The sequence below is a fragment of the Lichenostomus cassidix genome, chromosome 4 (genome assembly GCF_008360975.1).
Source record: "Lichenostomus cassidix isolate B80296 chromosome 4, HeHo_3.0, whole genome shotgun sequence".
Classification (NCBI taxonomy): Eukaryota; Metazoa; Chordata; class Aves; order Passeriformes; family Meliphagidae; genus Lichenostomus; species Lichenostomus cassidix.
The window spans coordinates 40845890-40862733 of NC_139484.1; the positions used below are offsets into that span (position 1 = coordinate 40845890).

The 16844-nt window shown below is 35.4% G+C and overlaps 1 long non-coding RNA gene across 2 annotated transcripts in view; it reads right to left on the minus strand.

Annotated features, from left to right (window-relative positions):
* Positions 1–11698: 11698 nt before the first annotated feature.
* The window catches only part of LOC146438318 (uncharacterized), a 30979-nt gene continuing 25833 nt past the window's right edge, over positions 11699–16844 (minus strand). For both annotated transcript variants that reach the window (XR_014852056.1, XR_014852054.1), the window contains one exon: positions 11699–12316. This is a non-coding gene — a long non-coding RNA (uncharacterized LOC146438318). The remainder of the gene's footprint in view (positions 12317–16844) is intronic.

The window sequence follows — 16844 nt, forward strand, 5'->3', positions numbered from 1 at the left end:
CAACTCTACTCAATTCCATCATGTACAACTGCTGTGAAATAAAGCCCATGTCATCGAGTGCAACCACCCAGGGAAAGGACCAGCCAAAGAAATCAATCAATAGAAGGGGCCTTTAGCTAAAGGTCAGACAAAATTGTAGAAGAAACCCTGGGGATTTTTTCAAGCAGCTACTAAGAAAAGTTGTCTTCTGAGATGATGTTTACTACAGGTTTTATTGTGCCTTCCTTCACAATCTGTATAGGTTTCAGAGATCACTGAAAGTAAATTCCAAATGAAAGGTCTTTCCACTTTGTATATTTGTAATAATTTTTCTCAGAAAACGGTGAGCTCTTGAGGTGGTGAGATCATCACTACAGTTAGATGTACTTAACTTCAGTGGTACAGATTTCTTTGAAAGTCTCTAATATTTTAAAAGCAGTTACTAAAAAAATTGCTTTTACGTCACATTCATCAACTTCAGTTTTTCTTTTACACAATAACATTGCTACAGACTGATTTTTCACTTGGACACTTTATATACAGTTATGTCTTCCTGTGCTTTAAAATTAAGGTTACCAAAATTCTACAACCCTTTTTCATTCCCCTCCCTCCTCATGAATGAATTCCTTTCCTTATATTTAATCCATAATTTTCTTGTGTGGAATATTTTTTAATGCAGTAAGCTCTAGATTTGAATTGGAACTGGAATATATTCCCCCGACCTGATAAATAAGAGGAGAACAGATGGACTAATAACTAGGCTACAAGTAGATGCCTGAGAGTCAGTTGCTAACAGTCTTATTGTAATGACCCTTTTGAGTTTCACATCTTTCTGACAATTGATCACAATAGACCTTAGCTAGAAATGTCAGCAGTTTAAAGCAAAGCCTTTCCATTAAACAGGTCTTATGGAAAAAATAAAATAAAATTAGGTTCCAGAAAGGCAGCTGCTGCAGTTCACCTGGAATACAAATTGCCATTTTTTACCATTGCTTCCTTTGACATTGGAAAATTTTATAATAGGAGTAATATATTACAGTAGTGTTAAAATCTAGAATATATACTGGGTTGTTCCTGATCTCACCTGAATTCTTCTCTGCACAACTGGAGCCATGTCAAGTAGACTTGCCATTCATTATGTGCTCTATTTTTCAGACATTGCTTGTAGAGAACTTCTTCTGTATCCCACCTTTTTGCCCTTTTGTTGTCTTGATTCTACAGCAAGACTGCATCATTTTCATCAATACAAGTGAGAGGGAGAGGAAGACAACAAAATTTTCTGAAACTGTTCACTGAAACACTATTAATTAGGGCAGCCAAATAAGCAAACACTGTACATAATTTGAACCAAACTAGATTTTTATACTTTTTGTTGTTTTTAAAACTAAGAATGGGTTGTACCATGGGTCATACCATGTACTCTGCACTAATTTTTTTGGACTTCTTTCCTGTTACTATGTTCTTTTTACAGTGGGATAGGGCATGAGAAAGGTGAGGAAAGACTATTTTATGAAATACTATTGTGGGGCTGAATTTATGATGTGTACATGTTCCTTCCATTCTTACCCAGAAAAATCAGAAGCTAACAGAAGCAGGGCTTTTTCTGAATATATGGCACAGAGTCAGTCTCCTATGTGTGCACATTTGGACTCTGAGCCTTTCCATAATTTATATGCTTATTGCAGCTTGTATTTTTCTTGCAGCATATCCATACTGGATAGCAAAAAAAAAGAATTGTAGTTCTTTGCTTCTAGACTAATAATTGGACAAAAAGTAATATAAGGCAAGCTTTATTTTTTTCCTAATGTCCATAACTTGAGAGTAATACAAATTTTGAAAGGCCTTTTAGGTGGATGATGAATTAAACAATTCCACTTTTCATGATTTGTAAGATTGTCCCCAGATGAAAACAACCATAAGAATTCATAAACAGTTACTGGACAAGCCTGTGCTTTTGACTGGTGTGTAAACCAATCTCTAATTGGAATGGCCCACACTATTTTTTTTATACAAATGACAAATGACTTAATATTTTATTTATGCCTTGCTTCTGGCATAAAAAATTATAATTCTACTAGAAAAAAATACAAAGTTTGTATTTGGACTTCTTTTTAAGCACTCTTTCTACCCCTATCATTCCATTTCATACCTCAGCATGGACTTTGTGCTAAGTTTTGAGACAGCCTTCATCTTGAGAACAGCATTTTGGGTACTCTTTTGGTTTTGTATTCAAAGAGACATAGGCAATGTTTTAGAGAATGTTCTTTATAGTAATTCAATCTTTTTTCATGAAGTATACAAGGGTAAAAAGAGGTGATAGTATAATACAGGGGCAGAACAGAGATTAAAATGGGATTCTCTCAAAGTCTACTTTACTCACTAGTGAAAAAAGATCTTTTGGCAGAGCATGATTTGCAGATCAGATTATCAGTGATTAGCATTTTCCCCCTTTCAAGTGAGGTGTGATAGTATTAAAAAGGAAGAAATGTTGCTTTGCTTCTTGCAAGTGGGTTGAACAATTTTTATTGGAGGATAGTGGAAAAGTTATTAGTTTCTGCTCTGCTATTATACTAATAAATACATTTCTGGTGTTCTGTTTACCACTTTGTGACATTACATTAACAGATGATAGTGTTGTAATCCAAAAAATAAATATTTCAATATGTCTTTCTAAATGCTCATACAAGACTGTTCACAATAGTATCAGAACACCTTACAAAGGATGTTTCAAATGAAGACAATTAAGCAGGTAATTATTTTCAGCTTTGTCACAATAAACTGCAATTTGGAATCCACGTGAGCTTATTAAAAACTCATCACATTTTGCATTTGAAGTTCTGTTTATCTGGCAATTTTTTCCCTACCTGTTGTTGTTTGCAGCTAGTGCTAGGCTTGCCTCACCCAATTCAAGACAAAGCTCCCATTACAGTGAGATTGATGGGCTGTTGAAACATGTGCATTAATTTCTCTGCGGGGCAGTTTAGACTAAAGTCTGGAATGAAGAGCTGCACCTGGTAGTAGTCTGCTCATCCCACAGAAGAAACTATGATGGGGAGTGCTTATCAAGGTCAGGTTTTTGTTAAATTTTAATTTCATTGTAAGCCTTTCCATCATGTCAGTCCTTATTCTCAAGTTCTATGAGAGTGTTATATTTTATGCAGAAAGCATTTAAGCAGGGATATTCAAATCAGTATAGTTAAAGTAGCGATGGAGAAGGGCACCACGCTTATTGTGAAAAGCCTGAAAATATAATTCTGTAGAGAGCAGATAGTAGTTACTAATGAGTGTCTTCAGGTCAAGGATGTGGGGAGAGTACACCTTATTGCAGTACAGCACCGCAGTACTGAAAACCAGACTGTGCAAATTAAAAGTAGCTACACACACTGAGCTCTTCACTGATCTAACAAGATTTAGTATCCATAATAGCTCTTAGTTGATCTAAACCAAATACAAAATGAAATAGACCTTAATGAGATTGTTTCCTCTATTCCCACCCCTGTTACGCTCACTTTTAATTTAATGGGGAGAAGGGAGGGGGTGGAATTAGACCTGAAATATATGGTCTAACATTTATCTTATAAAATGCTGGCTGAAAAGTTAAATAATGAGTAACTCTCCTAGTTTTTATTTTGTTTTGGAAGGAGGGAAACTTTGTTTTTCCTAGCACTTAAAAGAAGTAATGGCATAAATACTATCTGTTCTTTGGTCCCATATGACCTCCAACCGTAAGGCATTCTTAAAGGGAAAGAAATACATAGCATCCTTTATATCCTTTACAAATGGAAGAGACCTCTCGAGGTGAGAAATGGGATACTGTCTCCTTTCCCTATTCTGTAAAGTTGCGATCCAAAAAAGGATTTCATTTGTAAAGATTAGGAATTTTTATGGACTTCCGGAAATAGTACATTTTTATTTGTACATAGTGAGCTAATTATCTCTGTGATAGCGATACTGTTGTGTGTTTTGTCCACTGGCTGTGCAAAAAATGGTGCTACTATTTTCAGGGCATAGGTTCACTCCTTTCCTCTGGCATTATTTCATGCTCTAAGAAATGTATTAAAGTTTCAGCTTAAGCTCCTTCCTATCACCACTAAAGCTCAGGTTGCTAGTTCCATTCTCCTTATCTCCTTTCATTTGATGTAAGGGAAAGGGAGACATGGGGACACAGAGTAAAGGCTTGCTCACTGAGTTAGAGAGGCTCTAAGCCAGATCGGGGGACAAGAGCAAGTGATAATGATTTCAGAGATTGTTTTGCTCTTCTGTCTCATCTTTTCTGTCTTCACAATTGGAGCCAAATATATCTGAATGTAATGTCAGTTGGGTGCAATATATTCAAATTTTCATAAACCACAGTGTTATTGCATTTAATTTTAAATATGATTTCCACATTTCAAAGGAGTACTATTAAAAGGCAAATGAATTTCAAAATGCGTCCTCTGATCAGCTGAGTAAGGTATGCCATTGATGTAGCATATGTGTGCTAGCAGTGACAGGAACAAAATCAGAAAAGGTGCAGAAGCTGCTAGGTATTCAGAACTTGTCACAAATCTTAAAGTTCTCAACAGTTTTCAGCAATCAGAGTAATACACTTGATTTATAAGCATAAATGAAAGAACCATCAGTGTAGCATGAAGGCAAGGCTGGATAACTTGTTGCTATGCTATGACAAGAAACCCCATGGCACTCTAGGGGATTTTTGAATTAAGAGCCTGTCTGTTGCTAAATGTTCCAAATACACCCAACTGATGAGTAGATCTGTAATAATATACCATTGATCATACAACAATAGGTGATGTCAATATAGAGATGAAACAAATAGTTAAAAAAAAGCTACCAGCTGTCAATTGCTTTATTTGAATTTTCTAGCTTTTATAATTCTGTTTGAGCGTCCTAGAAATGCAGTAATTAATTTGGTTTTCTTATGCTTTTTTTCTTTTATTTGTCAGACTGTTTTCTCTCATATCCTTCTAACTCCTGGTGTAACTGAATTTAATATATTTCTGCATCTTAAACATCCCCATTTGTGCAGAAAACTCACTGGTGTTAGAAAGCCTTTTGGAAGAAAGTAAAGCTTTTAAAAAAATTGTAAAGCTCTTACTCATTGCTTTCTTGGTTATTCAGAAACAGTTTCTGTTTGTAAATTAACCTTAAATAATTGAGCAAAGTCTTAAAAGATAAGAATTTAGTGCTAAGATTGCTAAATTTTAAGGAATATACTGTACATGCAGTTATAAAACATTGTTCTAGAGTAAACGGATGTTCAGGATTCTCATTAAAGACTTTGGGGTTTTTTTGAGGTGATGACCTTACCAGGATTGCAGTACTGCAACGAATTTAATTGGAGAAATAATTTTCCTTACTACTTCAAAAATAACAGATTTTTCATATTGAAGTTCAATAATTCTGGTTGTTGCTACTGTATGGGTAACCTAGTAGCAAGGTAACAAACCTCTCATTGAAACTGAGTGACTTCACAGGAAAGGTCATATGGGTCTTGCTCTATGGAAGGATCTCATTGCTGCTGGAAGTGTCCCAACACAATTAGAATTTTCCTTCTTTAGCTGTTTCAAACTCCTTTTAGAAAGCTTTGACTGCATTCAGTTTCACTTAAGTTTTTTCATTCTTACACCACTTATGATGTTAGTCTAACTAAACCTTACTCCTTAGTTACATGTGTCACCTTGTGATGGGTTCTTCTTTGAAACCTCTTTTATCTGCATTTGTGTTCCTCATTCCTGCTGGAATTCATAATCAAAATAATGCCTGACAGAACCAGAAGTGGGCCTGCTTTGAGCAACACATCCCTCATAAGAAAAGAACTTCTTAGACTTAGTTTCAATAATCTATATCTTAAGATACTTTGTCTCCCTTCGGAAATTTAAGGCTTTCAGAATATGGGGGATATTGAGTCAAAACTCCTGGTTTTACTATGCCAAATTTAACTACCCAAAAAATTGCTTCTGTTATTACTGCTTGAATAGTTCTAAGTGTTGTCTACACATCTGTGAAACAGATTGAAATATTTGTTTTGACAAAAACATAGCAGTGGAGGGTGCTTTGCAGTGTAGGGACATTGGAGTTGGGTCTCTGACCTTTCTTGCTCAAACACATGATGTGCTTTGCCCAACAGAGTAACATGTAGGTCTCTGCCATCCTTGATCCTAATGCCATGAGACTTCTGTCAGGTGCCATGGGGATCAGCCAGCTGCTGCCAGGTGGTACATTCAGCACAGAAGGAGCCTCCAGAGCTAGGGTGCAATTCCCTGCCCCTGGCAGGGAGCAAGGCCAGGCAAGGGGCAGCAGCTGAGGTCAGCCAAGAGTCTGCATTGCCAGGCACACATACTGGAGATTTGTTAGGATCTTGCTTCTAACAGAAATTTCTCCATCTAACACCAGGTCTATTTTACTATAAGATTTGACTGAGAATGTGAAAGGCTTCCTGTCCATTGGCTGAAGTACTTCAAATTTCCTTTTGTGTTAAGATCATGGACACACTTGCCTTATCTGCATGGTCCTCTGCATTTATGGAACATTAGTTCAGGCTCTTGAAAAACAAGATCTTTTACCATCTGTAAATTTTTCCATCAATTTGAACCTTAGACTTTAAAGTGTAAAGTGGTAAACAGGATGAACTAAGCAGTGTTTTTTATTCAAAGGAAGAAGAATAATTATTAGACTTTGTGCAATATGGCATTATTAGTGGACAAACTCTTTTTAAAAGAAATTGTGTCTGGGAAATAAACTTCCTGAACACAGCAATGTCAGGTTTATCTAATCTAGCCCTGGGACTCCATCACTGAAACACATAAAAGTCCAAGCTCTGAAAATATTTCTGTGAATAAAAGTAATAAAGTTGCTGCTGGAATCTTTACTTAGTTGCACAAAAGCTTTTAGTCATATATTAACAGCCATAGCAGTCACATATTTTACTGATAAATACTTTTGTTGGTCATAGCTACTCTGATAGGATTCACTGGTTCTGCAAAAATAGTATTTGCCTCATCAAGCAGCATCATAGGTCTGTATTTGGGAAGCATAGTGTGTATGATTGTACTGAGTGCTCTACATTTTAGTGCAGAGGGGTCAGTGAAGATGCAGCTAGTGTCTTTTCTCTGACAAACAAGGCTAAATTGATGGAGAAGCAATGTCTCAGAACTCTAAATTGTAATGGGAGAAAATTCTACACCTATGTTCTGAAGCTTCTCTGAATCTCTAGGTGTTCAACTTGATAGGAAGTGTTAAGTTGACCATCTTAAGTTGCTTGGGTCTAACTGTTCTCTGGAGGACAAGGCTGTAAATTGGCCACACAGGCTGCCCACTGGCTTGCAGCAAGAAATGACAAATAATGGGACCTAAGGACTTCAAGGATGGTGTTTGATTCTAGGATGGCAGTAAAATGTTCACCTCCAGCTTCATCATTTTGGTTCACTGGTACAAGCTAATGGTCATGATTATCCTTCAAACCTTTCAGAATACTTCATAAATTTAGTCTAAATCCAGAAGATGGCAAACTACATTTTTGTATGCAGTGAGATTAATTTTTTTAGGTACATATAATGATAAGCATTAGATTTGTACCAACAAATATGCCTTTAATTATTTTTGCGTTTCATGTTCTCAGTATCTTGCATTTTAAGACCAAATTCTAGGAGTAAGCAATAAATTATCAATAAATTTGTCTGAAAAAAATATGTATATTTATTTGGATAAAAATTTATGAGGAATTGAGATAGGCTTTCTTTTAGGAGAATGTTTTTCTAAGTAATTTTTAACTTTGTCAAAATCTGCAAAAATTCTTGTTATTTTCTTCTGTGTTTCAGTACAAAGTTTTGTTCAACAACTTTTTTTTATAACTTGAATTTTTTTTCTAGAAAGCCATTTAAGTTTGAGAAACAAAGTTAAATGAGGGGCTCTGAAATCATGGAAGCAAAGCGCTACATTTGGATAGAGTTATGGTCCACTGTAATTAGATTTCAATTCAGTATCCTATTCAAGACAGAGGAAGTATTTGAAAAATGAGCTTTCTGGCATGCAAATTCTATTTCTCATTGAATAGTAGTTATGAGATCAGAGACTGTTTAATGCTCTTTTTGTTTATTGTGCAGTTTAATGAAAGACCCTGAACTAGAAAGTTCTGAATTCCAGGTGATTTTGTTTGGTTCTGAAAACTTGCAGGTATGGTACTTCTAAGAACCAGTTAACAAAAGAAGAAAGAGTATTCAGTGGAAATTGCTCCTTATTTTCATTGTGATATCAGAGTATCTATATGTGTATATACACATAAGCAAACATACATATGCCTGCATATATGTCTGCAGACCCACACGTAAAAAAAATTACTTATTTTATATACATAATGGATTTATATCTAGCACTTTTGACAGATATTTTGCACTTTGTTTTCTGCTAAATTGACCCATGGTATCCATTCCTGATTAATTCTTTTGAGATTATGATAAAAAAGAGAATTATCTGAAATTATTTTCATAGCAAAACAATGAAGAAATACACATATAGAATAAATTGATACATGTCTTTTTCCTTAACCCTTGTTAAACAGCCTGAGAGAAAAAGTATTGAAATAAAACATTTCTAGGTATCCATTTCACACCATTTGCTGTTTTGCACTTTGTACCTCTTAAATGTGAAAACATAGAACAGATGTCTTATGAATTATGTATATTTCATAACAGAAGACAATTGTCACATGTATTTTAATACTGAATAATTCATGGATAATCTGCTACATCTGCAGAGGGACTGATCCACTTCTTATTGTAAGAGACAATTAGATAATGACATGACCTGGCAATGTGCACTTGCAGCCCAGAAAGCCAAACATGTCCTGGGCTGCATCCAAATCAGCATGGCCAGCAGGGCCAGGGAGGGGATCCTGCACTTCTGCTCTGTGCTGGTGAGATCACACCTGGACTGCTTCATCCAGATCTGGTGTTCCCAACACAGGAAGGACACGGATCTGTTGGAGCAAGTCCAGAAGAAACCACTAAGATGATCAGAGGGATGAAGCAGCTCTCCTATGACGACAGGCTAGGAGTTGGGGTTGTTCAGCCTGGAGAAGAGAAGGCTCTGAGGAGACCTTATGGCAGCTTTCCAGTACCTGAAGGGCACCTGAAAGAGAGTTGGAGAAAGACTTTTTACAAGGACACTTAATGATGGGACAAGGGGTAATGGCTTTCAACTGAGAGTAAACTAAATTAGATATCCAGGAAGAAATTATTTACCGCGAGGGTGGTGAGACACTGGAAAGGGTTCCCAGAGCAGCTGTGGATGCACCATCCCTGGAAGTGTTCAAGACTGATGGATTGGGCCCTCAGCAGCCTGGTATAGTGGAGGGTATCCTTTCCCACAACAGGAAGGCTGGAACTAGATGATCTTTAGGTCCTTTCCGACCCAAATCATTCTATGATTCTATGACCCTATAAAAAAAACAAAAACAAAAACAAAAACAAAAACAAAAACAAAAACAAAAACAAAAACAAAAAATAAAAAAAACCCCACCCCAACTAAACACCCCCAAATATATGAGTTGATTTTTTTTGCCCTTGAGATGTTTTATGCCCCAGACCTATTGCAGATTTTGCTGTCACAAATTTCTGGGATGAATAAATCTCTCTAATAAAAACTTTAGGCGTTTCTTATGCTGGCTGCTAGCACAGGGAATTTCTGTAGGTTTTTTTCAAAACAGCATTTTTTTTGGGAAATACAGTGTGGTGAAACTTATGTCAAACTCTTGAGCTTAAAGTATTACATTTAATGTGTATCTGAAAAATTATCAGAAAGGCTATTATAAATTAAGGGCATCTTCAGTTGACCAAAAATTATTTTCACCTGAAATGAAGAACTCAAATGATTTTGTGTACATTTAATTTACCATATTGACAATCTTTTCTCCTTCTAAGTAAAATGGAACAGTTGAATTCTCCAGATATTAGACACATTTAAAATCTTTTTTACTTAGCAGTGAGGACAGTTGATGCTGTGCTCAGGAATGCCATAACTTCATTATAAAACATGGAATTAAAGAAAAGCAAATGCAGGCAGACAAGACTTGTTTTTTTCCATATTTGGCTCTAAGTATATTGGAAAGGATTAGACAAACAAACACATTGAATGCCAGGAATTAAATAAAAATGATATACATTTTTCTGCAGAATGCATCTTGCAATGCAAAGTGCACAGCAATAAAGTATCAGAATAATTAACTAATTTATAGAGTGCATTTTTTTAATATAAGAACAAACACAGAAAATAAAGTAAGGCAAGGTGATTATTAACTCAACACAAATACTAAATTTTCAGACAACGACTAGCATCTATAGTAAAGGCAATTCCTTTTCTTTACATAGAGAATTCCATCAGATACAATTTATGGTTCTTTAACAGGACAAGAATTTGCTTACAGATATGAGAAGGAAATCATTCAGTTGACAGCACCTTTGAAAATTTGAAATAGTTCATTAAAATTTTGACGTAACAAAAATAAAAAGGTTTTGAAATAAAATTTCTTTTTATTCTGAAAAGCTAGGTACAGTAGTTTCATATATTAAAATGTGTTTCTATTGATTTTTTTTTCTCTTTCAAACCAACCTTTAGCTCCTATCTGCTTTTCATTACCAAATGTGAGAGTACCATTCTAAAAGTAACTCATATTGCCCTTTTAGATTGAAATGTAAAACCTTCTGAATTCTACCAGCAATTTGCTGAGGTAGAAACTACTTTAAATAAAGGCACAGTTTCATTATAGCTTTTAAGACCTAATTGCAAATAACAGTAGGAAAACTCATCTACATAAACAGAACTCTGGTGTTTTGTGTTTTGCAGAGACTGAGGATTGTTCACAGTCTTCCTCTTTTAATGAGAAAGATTTGAACCAGCTGGAAGATCCTCTTTAACACTCAGTCAAGATCATATAAAGGAGACTGATGAGCAACTGCAAACAAAATGAGATTGTGGAGTTTCAGGGACCACAGTTACTCAAATATATCCAATATATTTTTCTCCATTCTCCAGGTCTGATCTAAAGCTGAGAAAGAAGAGGATGTAGAGAGGATAAATGAAACAAATCCACTTAAGACTATAGAATATTTGTGGGACAATTCTAAATCCTTTAGCATTACTGTATTGGGATTTGTATTATCCCTGACAACTGTATCTGGACAAGAGCCAAATCGAACTGAAATTAACTTGAATGTATCAAAGTTGAAATTAGCTGCCACATATATTGTGGAAAGTACTTGCCAAAACAATAAATGTAAGCAAAGAACAGATATGAAATTTGACAAATCAAACAGCAAGACAAAAAATAGTTGGGATGTGTATTTAAGATCTTAACTTTAAACCTGCTAAAAAACCCCCTGAACAGAAAAAGATTCTCAAAGACAAAAAACCAAAGCAAAATTAGTTATTAGGCCAAGTAGTTGGGCTAGAGTAAAAAAATCTCTCACATTTTGACTCAGTGTTCAAGAATTCAGTATTCTGCACAATGATACAGTAGAAAAACCCTATACTTTTTGTTCCTGAAAAACTCTGGGCACTTTATTTTAATGAACAAAAATATTTATGATCCTAATGACTGCTGTTAATGACTTCATTACAGCTGAGCCAAAAATTATCTATGTCACACTGAAGGCCACTTTTATTTTTTGACAAGTTTCTATGCCAAATTCCCCATCTTACAACCCTAACTGATGGTTAGGGGTGTATCCTATGAATTGAAAAATTCTATGTCTTCTACACTTTTAAGATGTTTAAAATCCTTCTTCAGAGGTTTTTAAGCAATGAGCTCTCCACACCACAATGGAAGGGAAAAAAATCCCATCTCTCTTGTTACACATATGTGAATGTGGTACTAAGAACCCAAAATTCGTTAGCAAAACATGTTTTTCTTAATGTATAAATGACCTTTGTTGTATGCCAGTTTTGCCTATAACTTATTGCCTTTTTACTGAGTACCACTGAGAAGACACTGACCCTTGTCTTCCTTACTGACACCTCTCAGATATGGTTAAGATCCCCCTGGACCCTTCTCTTCTCCAGGCTGAACAGTTTCACCTCTCTCAGCCTCTCTTCCTATGACAAATGCTCCTATCCCTCGAACGTCTTCAGGCCCTTCTGGTGAGTTCATGTCTTTCTTTCATGGGGAGCCCAGAATGGGATGTGTCTCATCAATGTTGAGTCGAGAGGAAGAATCAGATCCCTTGAACTGGTGGTAATCATCTTCCCAATGCAACCTCTGGGATGCAGCTGTCTGTCTTTGCCACAAGGGCACATTTCTGCCTCCAATTCATCTCATCCAATGGGATTTCCAAGGTTCTTTCTGCAAAACAGAATTTCAATTGAGTGGGAGATTCAAGCCCTTTAGTATTTCAAAACTTGTAATGACTGAATTCTCTATACTTGTCAGTGTATTATTAAATCTCTTTCCTCTTCACTTTCAAATACTTAATTAAAATGATGTTAATTTTAATGGAGAATGTCTCTACTGAGTTATAAAAATAAATAGCATCTCCAAGATTTTTAAGAAATCGACCATTTCCCTGAAGAATAATATCCTTTACATGAATCTGAATTCTTAATGAATTCATGGGCTAGAATATTATTCTCTCATTCATAGTAAGCCCATTCCAGCTTTTCCTTTCTTATAAGAATAAAAGGTAAATGATACCAAGCAAAGAGAGCACTTGAATTCTTAAGAAAAATGATATCTTGACTTATAAATTATTTCCTTTAAAGTACTATATAGAAAATCAATACCTAAAATATTATACTTAATAATTATTATCTATAGTAAGATAAATACTTAATAGAATTAAATTAATAACATACAATAAAACATAATAATTTTCAAACAATGACAATTTTTCATGATCACAAATGGAAATTTATTTTAATATTTTAATGCATACTAGTAATTGGTTAGTACTACTAATCCTGATTTGATTATCAGGAACTAACAAGGAACACAAGTTGTAAATATGGTTTCAGCTGGGGAAAAACCATCTCCTTAATTTTCTCTTTTGTTCACACTAATTAGTCTATTTGAACAGATATTAAATAAATAGTTCATTTATGCTGAGGCCAAAGCTTAAATCTAGCTATCTACAAATAGTTTTGATTGAAATTATTTCTAGCTATGTGATAATAGAGATTTATTTTCAAAAATTATAAAACCCAGTGACATTCCACCAATAGATTCAAACATATGAAGTTAGGAAAACATTGTTTCTGCTTAGTGCACATGTTCTCCCTGTGTAGTACCCGTAGCACTGCATCTGGCAGTTTTGGTAGTTCAGAGTGAGATGTAAATACTGCATTTTTAGGGACTGTAATGTGAAAAAACCCGTAGTATGGAACAGGGACTAGAAAGAGAAGTGTTTGGTTTTTCTGTGTTTATGACATATAAGAGGAAGGATTCTCAGACTATTACGGGTTTTCCTGATGTTTTTGCAGCTTTCTGAACAGAAACCTGAAATTCTATTTCATTTTATATCACTTTTTGTCTTGGTTGATTTTCTTCACAGTGGCTGGTATGGGGCTGTGTTTTGGATTTTTGATGAACACACTGTTACTCATGATGCTTGCCTGGAGATGGCTGAACACCTGCCTGCCCATGGGAAGCAGTGAATAAATTCTTTGTTTTGCTTTGCTTGTATGTGTGGCTTTTGCTTTCCCTATTAAGCTGGTTTTATACCAACCCAAGAGTTTTCTAGCTTTTAACCTTTTGATTCTCTCCTTGATTCCAGTGGTGGGGGAGTGAGTGAGAGACCGCATGGTGCTTGGTTTCTGACTGATGCTAAACCACAATAAGCACATACAGAGTTCCTACTCTGGTCCAGTCCAGCTTACTGTCTCTAAGGTTCTTGGTGGTTATCTAGTACAACTCCTACCAGATAGGCAGGGACATCTTGCACCAGGTCAAGTTGCTCAGAGCCCTATCCAACCTAATCTTGACATCTTCCACCTCTCTGGGCAACGTGTTTGAGTGTTTTACCACCCTCACTCTAAAAAATCTTCTTCCTTATATCTTATCTAAACTGATCTTCTTTAACTTTACTTCAGGAGATGAATATGACCTCAAAAGGAATGTGACCACTTATTAACGTGTATTTGTCAGATAGATTGTAGAAAAGTTTTAGTTTCTAATTAAGAATACAGATACTAGTTGAAATTTCAAAATTACTTCTGATACAAATTCCATAACAAAAATGTGAATACTTGTAACAACAGCTTTCAAGCACATAAATTAAAAAACTAATCTATTTTTGCCATTCATTCCCTTCCTGTTACTTCTGTTTGGGTTTTTGGCATTCAGAACAGAAAGTTGTACCTGTGTTTAGTGATAAATGAGATAATATGGGTGTGAATTCTAGCAAGAAGTGGTATACACATAATGTGCTGTAAAGTGTCAAAGTTGTTACCATTAATTTTGCACTTTAGGGAAGGATTTCTTTTCACAGCCTGAATAAGAAAAAGGTCAGAGGAAAGAATAGTGAGAACAACTCCTATAGAACCATTTGATTTTTTTTCATATTATAACATAGTAATGATGCTACCTACTCAGATGATGCCTCTAAAGTGGAAATGAATTGTTTTTTTCTAAAGGTATTTTCTAAACTTCAAAAGACAAAATGCTGCCACTTTGCATGTTTCTAAACAGATGAAATGCAAATATCTCATCTCCTTTCCTCAGTTTTCAGATTACTGTTTTTAGGTGTTTGGCAGTTTGCCATTGTAATGAAAATGCTGGAGCTTGGCAGTGTGCCATGAAATTGCAATAGAATATATTGTAATTGCTTTTATGGGAATAATAATGATCAAGATGAAAAATATACTTTGAATCTACTAAAACTTGGGGCAACATTAATTTCTTTCTCTCTTTTTCCTGCCTGTTTTTCCTACTAGCTCACTTTTGGGGCAAGAAACTAATTTGTCTTCTAGACAGAACTGTTTTCTAACAACATGCTCCATGTAATGAGATGGGGCATCGTGGTGCCAAAACCAGACTTCAGCTGTATCCTTTTGACACTGGTAGTTGCATTATGCTTTCTTCCAACACCTTTACTTAGATAATTCCTTCTTTATCTTCAGTGCACCATTCAGAATTCTGTCCACATGCTACAGTATAAGTAAATCAAATGGGGATACACCTATGTACAGATTTTCATTTTTCTGGGCATTTAAAGGGTTCTAGCTGTGAAAGTGAGTGAAACAGTTACAGGTTCCTATTCTCTATTAGTACATATTATAGGAGTCCTTAGAACCATTGTTTCTGTAAGAGCATTTGAATCATGAGAGGCAGATACAAGTAGATACAAAATTAGATAAATATTAGGTTTAGCTAAAAGCAGGTGGTTTTGTCAACTGGTAGACCAAAGAATGACTGTGGTACAACTTATCTGTTTATCTTAAATTTTAGACAGCTTTTGACATCTTGTCCCATACTCTGTCTATGTTTTAAATGGCAGCATAGGCAAGCAATCAAATAATTTTCCAGGAAAAGCACTGTCCAGTGATATCATTACTCATAAAAATCTGAGGCAAAACCCCCATGGGTCTGAAGGCTTGTCCAGCCTGGAGAAAAGAAAATGTTGGAAGGGAACCTAACAGAACAGCAGCAGGCCCATGTCCATGTCTGTGTGGAGGTTATAAAGAAAATGGAATCAACCTCTTCACAGTTTTCTAGGGCGGGAGGACAAGAGAGAGCAAACACTGAAATAAGACTCACATTGGATATAAGGAACACCCGTTTTGTTATGAGAGAGTCAGACAGATGAAGAGGTTATGTTATCTCTGTCTTTGGAGGTTTTTGAGACCTGGCAAGATAAAGCCCTGAGCATTCTGATCCCATAGCTGACCCCATTTGAAGCAGGAGGCTGGATTAGAGACCTTTGGAGCTCCCTTTTGAAGTGGCTTATCCTGTGATCCCAAGATCCTATAATAAGTCATTTCTAAAGCAGGAAACTGTTCACAGGTAGCCTCTTCTATAATAAAAAAGAAAAAAGGGGGGAAAAAGCAGAAAAAAAAGAAAAAAAAAGAAAAAAATTATTCTTAAATTTTAAAAATCCTCAAAATATTTCCAAAAGTTGTACTACAGAAATATGTATTTTAATACTATATCAACCTGTATTTTTTCTCCATTTAGAAATCTTCACCCTTCTCCAACAGGAAGTCTCACAAGAGAACAGTTGATTTAGAAAAGGTGAAATTCCTAAAATCCTGGTTTTCCATGCTAATTAGGCCTTCTGTAATACATCCCAAATAATGACAACTTTTGTTTTTCTTTGGTGGGAAAGAAATCTTGTTTTATTTTTCTCCAGCTGTAAGAGTTCGTCTTTTAAAGGTTACCTTTTCCTCCAAACGTTGCCTTGCTTGTATCCCCAGACCATCATGGGTATGGTGGGTATGGTTACAAAACCACTAGCATTACTTGTTTCACCTAAGTTCAAAGACTGTTATGATATTTTGAAATGCAAAGGCTCAGTTTCAAGGCTTCTGCTTGATTACTTTAATAAAATTTAAGGACACAATTCATTAATCAGTCACGTACTAGACAATGCATAGTTTTACATCTGGCATTCTCTACTGCACACCTCAAAAGCAAGTAATTTTTTTATTGCTTTTGGTATTCTTTAGAAAGTACCTAACTGAGGGGAATTCCAGTTCTCCAGGAGGGAGAAATTTTGTAGTTGAATGAACAAAACAGAGTTGGCAGGAATGAATAATTAAAAAAACCCCTCTCTCTTAATTAGATAGTTTATATTGTCTTCTTAACTTTGTAGAAATTTAAAATTCAGTTTGTAAAGGGTAGGCTAAACAAAGTTTGGTTGCATAAACAGGGTAAATGT